The sequence below is a fragment of the Carettochelys insculpta genome, chromosome 19 (assembly GCF_033958435.1).
Source record: "Carettochelys insculpta isolate YL-2023 chromosome 19, ASM3395843v1, whole genome shotgun sequence".
NCBI classification, from domain to species: domain Eukaryota; kingdom Metazoa; phylum Chordata; order Testudines; family Carettochelyidae; genus Carettochelys; species Carettochelys insculpta.
In genome coordinates this window covers 24,881,328-24,897,763 of record NC_134155.1, presented here as the reverse complement: position 1 = coordinate 24,897,763, position 16,436 = coordinate 24,881,328, and the positions used below count along the sequence as shown (strand labels likewise).

The 16,436-nt window shown below is 52.3% G+C and overlaps 1 long non-coding RNA gene across 2 annotated transcripts in view; it reads left to right on the top strand.

Annotated features, from left to right (window-relative positions):
* Positions 1–7,568, top strand: part of LOC142023011 (uncharacterized) — a 63,659-nt gene extending 56,091 nt beyond the window's left edge. The window contains exon 3 of one of the 2 annotated variants that reach the window (XR_012648098.1): positions 6,855–7,568. This is a non-coding gene — a long non-coding RNA (uncharacterized LOC142023011). The remainder of the gene's footprint in view (positions 1–6,854) is intronic. The other variant, XR_012648097.1, reaches the window with a different exon arrangement.
* The last annotated feature ends 8,868 nt before the right edge of the window (positions 7,569–16,436 follow it).

Below are 16,436 nucleotides of genomic sequence, written 5' to 3'. Positions count from 1 at the left end.
CTACCCGACTCATTTTTACCTGGATTTTCTATTTTCACTTGCAACCATTTAAATCCTACTGTTTGTACTTAATAAAAATACTTTGTTTGCTATCAGGCCCAGTGTAAATAATTGGTATTGTGGGGGCAACCACTGTGCAGATCTGTCTTTCATTGATATAGGGAGATGACCTGATAAGTCTTCCCTGTGTGTTGGGTCTCATTTGGGGGGTTGGTTTGCTGGATGTTGAACTCCAGATCTGTGTCCTCCCAGAGCTGAGATAGTTCAGCATCTGCATTGCTCTGCAGGGGGGACAGTAACCCCACTCTGTGCCTTGGCTGGGGGAGACCAAAGACTCTGGCCCACCAGAACAGGGTGATGGGGAGCCCCAAAGAGCAAGAAGGTGGGTGTCAGTGGCCTGATCAGTACACTGGGGAACATCCCCAGGGGACATCTGTGAACACACCTGTCACAGGTCCAATGGCTAGAAACTGAAGCCAAACAAATTTGGACAGGAATGAATGTGCACATGTTTGAATGGTGAGGGTCATTAACCCTTAGAAAACTCAAGGAGGTTTGTGATTGATTCTCTATCATTATTTTAAATGAGATTGGATGTTTTTCTAATTGATCTGCTCTGCTTCACATGGGATTAAAACTACAATATCTCTGCCAAACAGTCAAAGAATTACTCATCAGGAGAAGTAAAAAAAAAAAAAAAAAAAAAACCAAACAAATGGACAGAGCCAGACGAATACCCAGAAACCAACTACTTCAAGATAGGCCCAAAAAAGCCAGTAACAGAACACTAGTTGTCGTTACCCACAGCCCTCAGCTCAAACCACTGCAACTCATCATTAAAGACCTACAGCCTATCCTAAATCAGGATGCCACACTCCAGAAGGCCCTAGGTGACAGGCCTGTTCTTTCCTATAGACAATCTCCCAACCTTATGAGGATTCTCACAAGCAACCACAGGCTATACCACAATCATACTAATCCTGGAACTTTTCCTTGCAACAAGCCCCATTGCCAACTGTAGGGTGCGAGAAGATTTTGTAACGGTCTCATGAGAGCAGTCCGACCCCTCTGTGAACCCTCAGAGGAATCCTTTGACAACACCTGCAAAACAAAGCACGGTTGCCAACACTTCAAGGCTACGCTGGCAGTAGGCCACAAGAGATAGTGATAAGGAATGCATAGACAATCTTATGTTAATGAGTTGAGCTTTATCAGCTAGTGTTAGGAGGCCTGTTACAGAGCCTCTCCCCGAGCGAAGCTCTGATGCGTCAGGTTTTCCCCCACTGGTGACTGCGGCGTCTCCAGGGCTCCTGTTGCGGGTGTCACGCGCTTTCAATAAACCAAATACAGCACTCACCTTCTGGGTGCAGCCTCGTTTCTGGGGAACCCGAGCCTGGTTGGTTACACCAACTTTGTCCACATCTCTATTCTAGAGATACCACCACTGAACCTAACCAGGTTAATTACAGAGTCATGGGCACATTCTCCTGTTCCTCAACTAACATCATATATGCCATCATGTGCCAACAATGCCCACACACCATGTATATAGGACAGACTGCAAACACTCTTCGACAAAGAATGAATGGACATAGAACAGACATCAAAAATCAGCGGATAGGAATAAGGGGATTTCGATATTGGCAGGGTCCTTTTGAAAAGTACCCTTGTGTAGACAAGCTGAGGGTGAGCGAACTGCAGCACTTTGGAAGTGCTGTGGCTGGCGGCATGCTAATAAGGTGCTGAATATGCATTTCAACACCTCATTAGTATTCTTCAATTCGGCCATTAGCATGGCCATTTTGAAAGTTTGAGTAAGTGTAGACACAGCCTAGATGTCCACCAGCTCCATCCTGGCTATAGAATTTATGAACCCGTAATACGAAGGTGGGGGGAATAGGGCACTTCCCCAACAGGGCTTCTGAGAGCAGGGATCTGATGGCTTTAAAAACATAGAATGTCTGCTACTTTGCTTCAGTGCTGCTGTTCATTGCTCTCTCTGCTATCCTCCAGTCGTCTCCTGGAGGAGGCTGGTGATGGGATGGTGATTAAAGGGAATGGAGCTCAGGTTAAACCTTTATGCTCCAGGACATAGGCTGATCCCTAACACCCCTGCAACCAGGCTAGTCTCTTTTGGATTTCTTGTTCTTTCCTTTAAAGCCACTGCTGCCAGCCAGTGTCGGAGACACAACACTTGACAAGATGAACCATGGGTCTGACCCAGTCTGGCAAACCTCATTTTGTTCTGTGAATCAGGACAGTAAGATTTTAATTTTGAGTCACAAGAAAGTAAATGAAGTATAAACACCAGGGAAGGGTTTTACTTTTGTCCACCAAGTACCTAGTAAGAATACAGGTTCACAGGTCACCTTTATAGTCAGCACTGTTTGTAACAGGCCTCCTACTGTTATTTTATGCAAGTTTGTGTAAACAGAAAAGGGAGAAACTGTCACTCAGAGTGTAACTGAGTCAGGCTAATCTCAACTGATACGCTAGGCCTTCGCTCCCCACCTACTAATCAAATATCCCTATTGATTTGATGGAATGAAGGAAATACCCAAAAGTAACACAATGAGTGAGGACAATAGGTTAGGCCCAGCTGGTAAAGCAGGACAAATATTAGGATCGATCAAAGTGCAGGTTATGTTTTCAGTACATGACCTTGCTGCAGACCGCAGGAACACATCATCCTGCAGTGCAGTATGGAAAGCAAATATGGCAGGCACGAGCTTGGCTCACAGTGAAATCTTTGTTGAGCTTAAACACAGATAAGGAGTTTACAAGAAGTGGAAACTTGGACAGGTGACTAGGGAAGTGTGTAAATACATTGCTCAAGAATGCAGGCGTGTAATCAGGAAAGACAAAGTGAACTTGGTATTAAAGATACCGGCTGGGTCTACACGTGCCCCTTCCTTTCAAAAGGGGCATGTTAATGAGCAGGTTCGAAAGATGCTAATGAGGCGCTGCGATGAATATGCAGTGCCTCATTAGCATAATGGCGGCCGCGGCGATTCGAAAGTGCGGCTTTTTGAATCACGCACCGCCCGTGGGGACGAGACCTTCCAAAAAGACCCCACCCCCCCAGTTTTCGAAAGCCCTTCTTCCGATCACAGCTAGGAAGAAGGGCTTTCGAAAACTGGGGAGGTCCTTTCGGAAGGTCCTGTCTCCATGGGCGGCGCGTGATTTGAAAAGCTGCACTTTCGAATCGCTGCGGCTGCCATTATGCTAATGAGGTGCTGCATATTCATTGCAGCACCTCATTAGCATCTTTCAAACCTGCTCATTAACATGCCCCTTTCGAAAGGAAGGGGCACGTGTAGACCCAGCCACCAAGGGAGGCAAAAGAAAACGAGACAGGCTTCTACAAGCATGTTAGCAGTACGAAAGTGTGGGACCCTGTGGAAACCATCTTGTATAAGACGCCATTTCACATCCCTTACTTCTGCACGCACACAGGAGCCTGTACTTTCCTTGACCTGTTTGGGAATGGCAGGGAGGATGAGCTCTATGGAATGCGTTAATGGGCTGTTTGGAGTTAAGGCTCCAGCTCCCCGGTACCTGTTTCTCTTTGCTGATAACGGTTTCTCTTGGAGAAGTGATTTACGATTCTCTAACTAATTGCCTCTGACACTGGGCTTTGTTTGTGGAAGGGTATACAATACTAGAGTTAGCTGCATCAAGCAGCCTTGCTGGACCTGGTTTTACTAGTGTCCAGTTTGGCTCATCTGTTGCCTTATTGAATTCAATAAAGCTGAATGTTAGCCGCCTAAACACAGAGAAGTCTTGTGTTTCAACAGCCCTTACTTCAGGAGGGGGGTAACCTAGTGACAGAGGAGGTGGGAAAACCTGAAATAATCAAAATGTTTTTGCCTCTGTATTCACAGACAAGATCAGCTCCCAGGCCGTTGCACTGGGCTGCACAGTTTGGAGAGGAAGTGGGCAGTACTCAGTGGGGAAAGAACAGGTTAAGGACTCTTTAGAAAAGCTAGAAGTACACAAATCCATGGGGCCAGATCAAATGCATGGAAGGGTGATGAGGGTGTTGGCTGATGAGATTGCAGAGCCATTGGCCATTATCTTTGAAAGTGTGTGGCAATTGTGGAAGGCCCCAGACAAGTGGAAAAAGGCAAATGCAGGGCCCATCCTTTGAAAGGCAGGAAGGTGAATCCAGGGGACTACAGTCCTGTCAGCTGTATCTCAGTCCCCTGAAAAATCATGGAGGAGAACCTCAAGAAATCCATCTGAAGTACTTGGAAGAAAGGAAAGTGATCAGGAATTGTCAGCATTGATTCACCAAGGGCAAGGCAGGCCTGACCAACCTGATTGCTTTCTCTGATGAGGTAACTGGCTCTGTGGATATGGGGAAGGCGCTGGATGTGATATACGTTGACTTCAGTAAAGCGTTAGTCTCCCACAGTGACCTTGACAGCAAGTTAAGGAAGTATGGATTCGATAAATGGATGGAAACATACATAGATTGTCAGGCTCAAGGATAGTGACCAACATCTCTATGTCTAATTTGTAGCAGGTGTCAATCAGAGTCAGGTTTTGTTCTTCGTATTTATTAACGATGTGGATGAGGAGACGAATTGCACCCTCAGCAACTTAACAGTTGCCACTAAGCTAGTGGGGTAGGTAGATATGTTGGAGTGCCGGGATAGGTTTCCAGGAGACCTAGACAAATTGAAAGACTGGGCCAAAAGAAATCTGATGAGGTTCAACAAGGGCAAATGCAGAGTCCTGCACATGGAATGGAAGACTCCCAAGCATTGTTACAGGCTGGGAACTGACTGGCTAAGCAACATTTCCACAGAAAAGGACCTGAGGATTATAGTGGATGAGAAGCTGAACATGAGTCAACACTGTGCTCTTGTAGCCAAGAAGGCTAGTGACATATTGGGGTGCATTAGTAGGAGCATTGCCAGCAGGTCTAAGGAAGTGATTATTCCCCTTTACGCAGCGCTATTGAGGCCACACCTGGACTATTGTGTCCACTTCTGGGCCCCCATGACAGAAAGGATGTGGACACATTCCAGAGAGTCCAGCAGAGGGCAACAAAAATGATTCGGGGCTGGAGCACCTGACTTATGAGAAGAGACTGCGGGATTTGGGCTTATTTAGAGAAGAGTCAGGGGGGTTTTGACAGCAGCCTTCATTTACCAGAAGGGGATTCCAAAGAAGATGGAGAGAGGCTGTTCTCAGTAGTAGGGGTGGCAGAATGAGGAGCAATGGTCTCAAGTTGCAGTGGGGGCAGTCTAGGTTGGATATTAGGGAAAACTATTTCCCCAGGAGGGTCGTGAATCACTGGAATGTGTTACCCAGAGAGGTGGTGAAATCTCCATCCCTAGAGGTTTTTATGCCCTGGCTTGACAAAGCCCTGGCTGGGATGATTTAGTTGGGATTAGTCCCTGCTTTCAGCACGAGGTTTGGATTTGGTGACCTCCTCAGGTCTTTTCCAACCCTCTGATTTATGAGTCTAGAGCCGTGTCTACACATGGCGAGCACTATTTCGAAGTTGAAATTGACGTAAGGCAGCGAGACGTCGAAGTCACTATCCCCATCAGGGGATGGGAATAGCGCCCTACTTCGACGTTGAACGTCGAAGTAGGGCACGTGTAGCCAATCTGCATCCCGCAACATCAAAAGAGCAGGGTCCTCCATGGCGGCCATCAGCTGAAGGGTTGAGAGACACTCTCTCCAGCCCCTGAGCTCTATCGTCGCCGCGTGCAGCGGCCCCTTAAAGCTCCCCGCCCCCTGCGTTCCTGTGCAGGAAGCTGAGAGCGCGTGCAGGCGGCAGCACTGACACGCAGCCTGCCTGCACGCCTCCCTGCAGCCCCAATCCACCACCCCTGCTGCGATGGCCACCCGCCAGCCCCCCAAGCGCCCCCAGGGCACCCCCCGCCAAGGGGAGCCAGGGCTCCCAGCCTGGCAGCCAGCCTGGGAAAAGGCAGCGGGGCCCCTCCTGGACGGAGGCCAAGATCTGGGACCTGCTGGGGCTCTGGAGCGAGGAGGAGGTGCTCCAGGTAATGGGGAGCAAGAGGCGGAACGCGGATGCGTTCGCTCGGCTGGCCGAGGGCCTGGCTGCCCGGGGTCACCCTGCCCGCACTCCTGACCACGTCAGGAGTAAGGTCAAGGAGCTGCGGCAGGGTTATGCCTGGGGCCGGGATGCGGCCAGCCTATCTGGGGCCGCCCCCACCACTTGCCCCTTTTACAGGGAGCTCAGGTCCATCCTGGGCCCCCAGTACACCTCCTCCCCACCAGCCACTCTTGACACCTCGACTGATGAGCCCCAGCAGGCCCCGGAGGCGGAGTCTGCCCCAGAGGAAAGCCCCACACCGCAGGGGCCCCCCCAGGAGCCCACCTCTGGGATGCCGGAGGAGGAGGAGGGGGGATCCTCCTCCAGTGATGGGGGGGCTCCACATCGCTATACCATCCCGGAACTCCAGCAGGGCATCCTCCCAGAGGGTGTCCCCTGACCATGGGAGCGGACCATCAGTTATGTACCCCCCCGGTGCACACCCCTGGGGTTAAGGGGCGGGGACAACAAACATGACCAGGGCCCTCCACATGCCCAGATGACCATGGCCCCAAGGACAGCAGTGGCATGTCCCTCAGAAGAGTGCATCAGCCCCTGCCCCCCCAGCAGGACAGCACCATGCCCCATCCCTGGGGATGGGGGGAGCAGAACCTAGGGTCCCCCGCGGGGGGGGAAGGGGGTGGGACACCCATCAGAAGCAGCAGCATCTCCCGGGGATGGGGAACCAGCAGCAGAGGGGTCGGGGGACAAGGGCCACGGCTCGGGGCCCACGCTAACGGCTGTCTCCACTCTTCTTCCCCCCCCCCGTGTTCCGCAGCTGTACCATCGGAGAGCCCGGAGAGCGCCAGCGAGGTCTCCGTGGTCCCGGAGAGCCCACCGGGGCCATCGCTGCAGGCCAGCCCCTCGGCGGAGCACCGGCTAGCCCCCAGGACAGGGCCGACGGCGGAGCCACCACCAACAGAGGACGGCCACGGACCCCCAGCTGCTCGTGACCCTCCGGCGTCAGCTGGAGGTGTCGGAGCAGCGCCTGCGGGTGGAGGAGTGGCGGCTGGAGCTCCAGGAGTGAGCACTGGCCTGGTGCCAGGAGGCATGGGGGGCCTTCATGTGCACAGTCAAGCTCATAGCAGAATACCTGGTCCCCCATGCCACGCCGCTTGCCGCTCTGCATGCCCTGCCCGCCGCTCCACCCGCTGCTCCGACCGCCGTCCCACCACCGTCCGCCACCCTGGGGCCTTCCACCGATGGGGACCTGGGGCCTGCTGACACCTGCTGGCCATATCTACCGGTTCGCCTGGCCCCCAGCCAGTCTTGGCCAGGGCTCAGGCCGAGGCGAGGGTCGCGCCCACCAACCCCGGGCGCCAGACAGTAGAGGGGTGCGGGGCCCAGGACGTGGCCCTCCCCTCCCTTTGTACATATCCCCCATCATATGTATTTGTATATAGTTTGTGTTACACCCCTGTTCTGTTATATGGTACCTGCTCCCCCATGTAAATAGTTCCCCCCTTTTGTTCTGCTCCTCTCTCTATATATATATTTGTAGTATGAATAATAAGAGAAATCACTGGTTTTTGGTTTCAAAAAACAACAGGTCCATTTTTATTTGCCAGAAAAGTGGCAGGGGTGTGCTCTTGGGTGCTCTGTGGTGTGGGCGTGGGGGCAGGAAGTGTTGTGGAGGATGGGGTGGTGCAGTGGGGGGGGACTGCGAGCGTTCACCCCACAGCCTGGTCGAAATGGGCCCGCAGGGCCTCCAGGACCCGGATCCCCTTGGGGTCCACCTGACGATTGGGGGCAGCGGGTGGCTGCACGTCAGCCCTGCCAGCCTCCACAGCCCAGCCCTGGAAGAAGGCCCCCCCCTTGCTCTCGACCAGGTTGTGGAATGCGCTGCACATGCCCACATCCTGGGGGATGTTGGTGGGGCCTGCATCAAGGCGGGTGAGGAGACACCTCCAGCGCCCTTTGAGGCGCCCAAAAGTGCACTCAACCACCTGGCGTGCATGGTTCAAGCGTGTGTTGAAGCTCTCCTGGCTCGCTGAGAGATGGCCCGTGTAAGGGTGCATGAGCCAGGGCCAGAGGGGGTACGCCGCATCTGAGACGACGCAGAGGGGCATGGTGGTGTCCCCCACAGGGATCTCCTGCTGGGGGATGTAGGTCCCCGCCTCCAGCCAGCGGCACAGGCCCGAATTCCTGAACACCTGCGTATCGTGGGTGCTGCCAGGCCACCCAACATAAATGTCCAGGAAGCGGCCCCGGCTGTCCACCAAGGCCTGGAGGACCACCGAATGGTAGCACTTCCTGTTCAGGAAGCGTCCTCCGCTGTGCTCCAGGGCACGGATGGGGATATGGGTCCCATCCAGAGCCCCAAAGCAATTTGGGAAGCCCAGGCTGGCAAACCCCGCGATGGCAGCATCCGGGTCCCCAAGCCGCATGAGCCTGTGGAGGAGCAGGGCGTTGATGGCACGGACGACCTGCAGGGGAAGGACATGGGAGAGCACCAGTGAGGGGTGTGCCTGGCCCTCCACCCCCGGGGCTGCCCTCCATCCCCAGGGCTCCCTCCCGCCCCCAGGGCCCCACTCCACCCTAGGGCTCCCTCCCCCCCCAGGGCTCCCCTCCCCCCCAGGGCTCCCCCCTCCCCGGGTCCTCTTACCTCCATGAGGACAGCCCCGACGGTGGCCTTGCCGACGCCAAACTGCTGCCCCGCGGATTGGTAGCTGTCTGGAGTGGCCAGCTTCCAGACAGCGATGCCGACCCGTTTCTCCACGCTGAGGGCGCGCCGCATGGCGGTGTCCTGGTGCCTTAGTGCGGGGATGAGCCACTGGCAGAGCTCCAGGAATGTCTGCCGGCTCATCCGAAAGTTCTGGAGCCAGCAGTCGTCGTCCTACTCCGAGCACCAGCCGCTCCCACCAGTCGGTGCTCGTGGGGTAGCTCCACAGCTGGCAGCATGTGCGGCCAGGGCAGAGGGTGGGGTGGAGGGCAGCAAGGTCTGGGGCTGCTTCCTGCTCCCCTGGGGGCAGCTCCTCTTCTGTGAATAAAAGGTGGTCAGCTGCCTCCTGCATAGCATTGAGCAGGGCAAGCACTGCTCCTGCAGGGGCAGCTGTGTGGACCTCTGGCTGCTGCTGCTGGGGGTCCATGACTGCGTCGCCAGAGGTGTGCGTGCCTGTGGCTCTGCAGACCGCGTGCTGTGCAGGCTGAGTGTGTCTGGCAGGGGCCCTTTAAGGGAGTGGCTAGCTGTTGCCCCGGAAGTGCTAGTCCGCCCTGTGACCCTCTCTGCAGCTGTTCCTGGCACCCTTATTTCAATGTGGGCCGCTTTGGCGTGTAGACACTCCCTTGCAGCACCTACTTCGATGTGGTGCTGCCCAACGTCAATGTTGAACGTCGACGGCACCAGCCCTGGAGGACGTGTAGACGCTATTCATCAAAATAGCCTATTTCGATGTCGCTACATCGAAATAAGCTCTGTCGATGTAGCCTTCACGTGTAGACGTAGCTTAGGAAAGGTAATGAGGTAAAGAAGGAAAAGGACATCCGGGGGGCGGGTGGGGAGGAGAAAAAGTCTCACATCTCAGGTGGTATTTAGGATGTGGCTGGAATTGGTGGAGGGGGCGATGTCATTTGTGTCCCTCTCTCTGGCCCAGGTTAGATCACTCTAGGAATAGGTTGAAGAATGCCTGGAACAGTGTTCCCTGTAAGCTGAGCACTTGGGCAGCCTCCCAGGAGAGATTCAGGTGTCGCCCAGAGAGCCTACAGCTGGCAGCGTGTGTTTCTATTGGTGACACACATCCACGCATGCCTTGGTGCACATAACAAAATTTATTGTGCCCATGGATGGAAAAAATTAGAGGGGACCCTGGTCTGGAGTCTCAGAAGATGGTGGGGGTTGGAGCAATAACCATAAGCCTCACTGGAGATGGTGTGGCTGACTGCTGTTTCCTCTGAGTCTTTTCTTTCTGTGAACAGTTCCGCCAGCATTATTTTATCTAACAATAGGGCTCATGTTGGACACACCAATTTTAGTTAGCTGGCTTCTAGAACTTTGGCTTTCTTTTCTTCTTGCTTAATAGAGTCCTGGAGGGGTATCGGTGAAACCTTTCTGTTTAAATTAATTCAGTCTTTCCGATTCTTTCTTGCAGCTTTTCCTTAGACGATTTTAGATGACCGCTCACCTTGGCCATGTAGGAACTTTTACTCCCCTTTTACACATGAGCTAAGATCAGGGTAAATCTGTACATCCCAGTGCTGCAACAGACCAGACCGTGGGATTCTGCACATGCTTCTGGGCCAAGTTTTATAAAAGGATCTTCAGAAGTTGGGGGCAGTGTAGAGAAGTTCCACAAAAATAGTTTGCGGTCTGGAAAAGTGCTGTCCCGGTGGAGATGTAGGGCTGGTCTGTATCTGAAAGGGTTCTTGGTGCAACTGTGTTTGACATCGGTGTGTTACTTTGCCAACATAATTGTACATGTAAAGGTTTTAGTGTTAACTAATTCCTACTGCATTGCCCCAGCACTGCTGTTCATCTCCCTCCCTGCTGTCCTCCACATATCTCCTGGAGGAGGCTGAGGGACTGGACCTCAGCTTAAACCCACGTGTCAGGGCATAGGCTGATCCCTGACACCCAGCGATCAGACTATTTTCTTACGGGATTTCTTGTTCCTTCCTTTAAAGTCGCTGCTGCTGGCCAATGTTGGGGTCAAGCTACTGAGCTAAATGAACCATGGGTCTGACCCAGTCTGGCAAACCTCATTTGGTTCTGTGAATTGGAACAGTGAGATTTTAATTTTGAGTCACAAGAAAATAAATTAAGTATAAACACCAGGGAAGGCTTTTGCTTTCATTCACCAAGTTGAGCACTGTTTATCCCAGGCCTTTTCCAGTTATGTTACACAAGCCTGTATAAACAGGAAGGAGGAAAAACTGTCTCTCTGATTGATTGGGACTGAGTCAGGCTAATCCTAACTGATAAGCAAGGCATTGCCCCACCGCCTACTAACCAAATATCCCTATTGAGTGGATGGCATGAAGGAAATACTGAGAAAATCACAAGGAAGCAGACACAAGGACTAAGGACACTAGGTTAGGCCCTGCTGGTAAACCAGGACACATGTTAGGATGTGAGGCTATATTAACAATCCCCGAGGGCTCAGCTGAGTGCTAGTTCACCATTAAGTAGCTAGACGTTCCCTAAGAAATAGTCCACACACTGACTCCGCCACCTCGACCAAGCGTCACAATCCCCATCTGTATGTACCGGAGTCAGATATTGGTTTGAAATGGTTTAAAACTTCCACTGTACATGTATATACTGACTTTTGTCTGCTGAAGAAATTTCCCCGGCACTGAATCCACCATTTACATTAAGTCCTGTGGGCAAATTAGATTCAATTCCCATCATTCTGCTGAAAGGACTATTTTTCAGGAACCAAATTCAAGTGTTAAGTGAGGGAGTTACTGGACCTGGCTGCCTGCTCTCACTATTTAGGTACCAGTGACATTCTCAAAACCACCCTTTAACTGCCCCGACCCTGTAGGATTCAGAAATCCTCCAGAAATTGACTCCCAACCATGGTTAGCAAGATGCTTGGAGCCTTAGCAATGCTCTCAACCAAGGCAGGTTACCACCCTCATTAAGTAAGGGTCCCAGACTTTCTCAGCAGTGAGCCCAATGCTGTAGCCACGCTCTGAGGACACCTCACGGACCCTGTGTCAGGAAGAACAAGTGAAGGACCCCCACTGGTGAAGAGCAGCATGGCATGAGTAGATAGGACAGCAACATTGTTTAGACCTGGTTTGGAACCAGGGCCCACTGGGCAAATGTAAGAACAACCACACTACAGAAGCCACAGCTAGAGAAACCATGTGCATGTCCCCCGGTGGTTGGGGCATTCCCCAGGCATGTGAGACTTGAGTCAATTTCAACTCCCTGCTGTACATGATTGAGAGCAGGGATCTGAGCCCAATCTCTCACGCTCAGGTGAGTCCTCCATTCACCAGGCTTGGGGCTTGTCTGGTTGCTGTCCCTGTCTCCACTCTTGTGAAAAATGTCGACAGGGCTGAGATTCGGCTTGTGGGGCTTTGGCTGCTGGGGCAAGGGCTAGAGAAGGAGCTAACCTGGCTTCGGTGCCTAACTCCAGGAGGGTTTTCAGTTGAGAATCCTATGTGGAGGGAGGTGTTTTTCTGGACCTTACTTGTTGGTCTACAGCCCTTGGTTGAAAGTTAGCCTTCTATTGCCCATGCCTAAATAAATAAGCCAGTTACACTGACTTATGTAAGAGAATTTTCAGCCAGCGGTGATGGATCATCATCACCTGTCAGGTCTGATCAGTAATCTCATGTACTACATATGCATCTTTGACCTTAAGGCTAATGGCGCACAGTCACAGGCGGAGGAATACTACTCCTGGGGAAATTCTGCGCACGCGATTTAAAAATTCTGCAAATTCTGCATATCTTATTTATAATCACGCCGCTTTCACTTATTTCAGTAACGTATTTCAAGGTACCTACCGCCGAGTGTGCCCATAGCACACAGATGTTCTCTAGGAGTGGAGAGTTTAGGAAACCCCCGTGACAGCCCTTGTTTCTCTGCTCATGCACCCTAGAGTCCAGCTGTGTCCTCTTCTGAGCCAGACACTTGCACACAACCTCTCCGTACTACTCAAAGCCCAGTCCTAGGATGCTCCCTAACCCAGATACACCCCGGCTGTGGGCCCCCTGCCCAGGCAGCCACACCGCTTCTCTCACCCACCCCAGATCCCTGGGATTGGATCCAGAATGACCTAGACAAATTGGAGGGTTAGGCTGTGGAAGTATAACGCTGTATAAGTATAACGTTGTATGAGGGGACATGCTGGATACATTGTATGTGAGAGGGACGTGCCAGAACACGTTACAAAGTATCCGAGGGAGCACACGTAGGGACAGTTCGCTTTTGAATGGAGAAGCAATTAAGATGGAGCCAGCGCGTCTAAGAAGCAGGCATCAGAATGGAAGGTGTGAAGGGCAATTAGTTAAGTTAACTGGAAGCTGTTAAAGGAGATTGTTAAGGGTGGCAGGTAATTGAAGATACGTGACTGGTCTCAGGGATCTCGAAGGGTGGTGGCTAAAATCTTTTTCTTCTTTTGTCTGTAACTTCTCCGTAACTTGTTCTCCAAAAAACTGTATAAATTAAGAGACACAAGCCCCAGTCGGGGGGCTCACTTCTAAATGTATTAGCAGAGCGGCTTTGCTAATAAAACAGAGTGGTCTGATAAATTGTGAGTCTGAGTCAAACTTTGACAAGGCCAAAAGAAATTTGAAGAGGTTCAACAGAGTCCTGCGCTTGGGACAGCAGAATCCCAAGTATTGTTACAGGCTGGGGACCAACTGGCTAAGCAGCATTGGCTACTGGCTAGGTAGCATTGCAGCAGAAAAGGACCTGGGGATTACAGTGGATGAGAGGCTGGTTATGTCTCAACAGTGTGCCTCTGTAGCCAAGAAGGCTAATGGCATATTGGGGTGCATTAGGAGAAGCATTTCGAGCAGATCTAGAGAAGTTATTACTCCCCTCTACTCAGCACTGGGGAGAACACATCTGGAGTATTGCATCCAGTTTTGGGGCCCCCATTAAAGAAAGGAGAGGCCAGGGAGGTGCAAGAGGTAGTGAGATCATTACCCACATTCTCCATGCTCCGCTGCTTGTGGGTTATCCTGGGAAGGAGCAAGGCTAAGGGAGTAAACCCTGATAGAAAATCCGGAGGGGAGTCCTTAGGTGGTTCTGTGCCAACTTCTGGCTTTGATCCGGCAACTCCTGCAGCTGAGCTGGTACCAGACGTAGAGGTTATCCTCTCCTTTGGACTATATCAGCAAAGCCGAGAGGGGGACACTGGCGTCTGGGCAGCCCAGGGTCCCAAAAAAAAAAAATTGCCCAGGCTCACGCCTGGAGAGGTACTCCAGCATCGCTTAGCAGTGTTGAACCAACACGGGAGGTAACAGATACTGGTTTTAAGCTCTTGCTCGATTGGCGTAAAGAACGAGCGCCAGGGGTTGCCTTCGATGGTAGGAGAGATCATCGCATCTCACTGGACAGTCACTGCCCACCTCAAGCTGGGCAGCCCCCAACCAGTATTTTTTTTTTGATCCATAGTCGACTTAGGCTGAAGGATGCCTGCTACTACTACTATTAAAGAAAGGACGTGGACGCAATGGAGCGGGTTCAGCAGAGGGCAACAAAAATGATTAAGGGGCTGCAGCAGAAGACTTATGAGGAAAGACAGAGATCTGGGCTTATTTAATTTGCAGAAGAGAAGACTGAGGGGTGTTTTAATAGCAGCCTTCAGCTTCCTGAAGGGGATCTCTAAAGAGGATGGAGAGAAACTGTTCTCAGTGGTGACAAACAGCAGAACAAGGAGCAATGGTCTGAAGTAACAGAGGGAGAGGTCTAGGTTGGATATTAAGAAAAACTATTTCCCCAGGAGGGAGGTGAAGCGCTGGAATGTGTTACCTAGAGAGGTGGTGGATTCTCCATCCCAAGAGGTTTTTAAGTCCCGGCTTGACAAAGCCCTGGCTGGGATAATTTAGTTGAGGTTGATCCTGCTTTGGGCAGGGGGCTGGACTCAATGACCTCCTGAGCTCCCTCCCAGGCCTAGGATTCTCTGATTCTATGATCCCAGGGAACAGAGGGAGAAACAACCTGGCGCTGGGTACTGACCTTGTCTGGCGATTCTTACATGCCACCCCAATCCTTCAGGATGTGCTGGGAACTGCAGCTGCTGGGATCCTTCCAGCTCCCCACACCCCAGCAGTGTCTTCTACATGCCAGCTGGGCTCTTCCGGGTTCAGTGGCCTCCAGTTGCAATCAGTGGCATCACAGCTAATTTCTGTGGAGGAAAAGGAAATTGTCTGCAACACACATTAACTTGCGGGCAAATTCTGAATGGGCAGTGGTGTAGGATTCCCCAGGAGGGAAATACATTGAGCACCTACCCTTGATTCTCACGGCTGCACATTTCTTGGATACCTTTACTTGAGTGAATTGTCCAACATGCCTCTTGTTAAAACCTGGAAGGGTCTGTGATTGGGCCAGAACCTGAGCCAGAAGGAAGGGCAAGGCTCCCCAACAGCTCCTCACCAATGATCTAACCACTGAGGGCCCTGCGTTCTGGGTCTCTCAAGCCCCTAACCAGGGGAGATGGCGCTTCCTCCCAGCTGTGCGTGGTGCTGGTGGTGGGTGTTTCAGGACTTGCCATCCTGAGCTGCTACCTATGCAAGTCCCTTTAATGGCCGCCCAGGAGAGATTGTAGGGTGAGATTCTCACCTGCATAAAGCCAATGCCCACACCGTTGGGGCACCTCTGGAGCCTCCCCTGAGCACAGAAAGACTTCCTTGCCACCAGTCGCTGCACTGGGAGGCAGGTTGCATCTGTGCCTGCAGGCCAGAGTCTAGCGAGCTCCTGCCTCTTTGCCGCTCAGCCTGACTGAGCCTGCCTGCCTTCTTCTCTCCCCACTCCAGGCCTGGAACTGGCTGCAGCTACAATGGGTCAGGGCTAGTCAAACCCACCAGTTTTCTTTAACCCCCGGCCCCCCCGCCCCCCCCCGTGCCCACCAGCAGTTGCTCTGCTCCTTTGTGGCGTCAGCCACAGGTGAACTGATTTGCCAGCGCCACCGAACCCTGGCTTTTCCCTCCCTGTCTCAATGAGAACACACCCCATTCTCTAAATTCCTTCCTCCATGACAGGACAGGCCAGCTGCTTTCAGCCATTCCTGACTGCTTCACTTCCTCACAGTACAATGCCCGACAGCTCTGAGTCAGGTACTGGAATCTGTTGTGACCTTTTCAAGCAGTGTGTTGCTGGGGTAAAGTCTGAATACAAAAGGACTCGCTGCAGAGAGCACGAGCTGTTGCTGCAGTTCTTGCAAGGAGAGGTTTTTGTTCACATGGAGAAGTGGTGTTTCAGCTGCATAGGCAAACACTGCGTGTGGTCTTCTCGCGGTGTAGATCTGTACAGCCATTGAAATCCTGTGGCTGGCCCTGGCCAGCTGATTCAGGCTCATCAGGCTGTTTCCTTGGGCCTCTCGGGGGGCAGAGGACCTGGGTTGAGCCATCTACCCTGCAATTAACCAGACCCTTCCCTCGAGTCCTGCGAGCCCGAGCCAGCCTATGTTGAACTGCAGTGACCAGTCCTGAGATCCCTTATGAGCAGGACACCAGAAGTAATTCTTCAGCTCTACTCTGCACTGATACACCCAGAGCTGGAGAACTGAGCCCGGTTCCAGGGCCCATGGACACTAAGCTAGGGGAAGAGGTAGATACACTGGAGGGTAGGGATAGGGTCCAGATTGACTTAGACAAATTGGAAGACTGGGCTGCAAGAAATCTGATGAGGTTCAGTAAGGAAAAGTGCAGAGTCCTGCACTTGGGCCAGAAGACT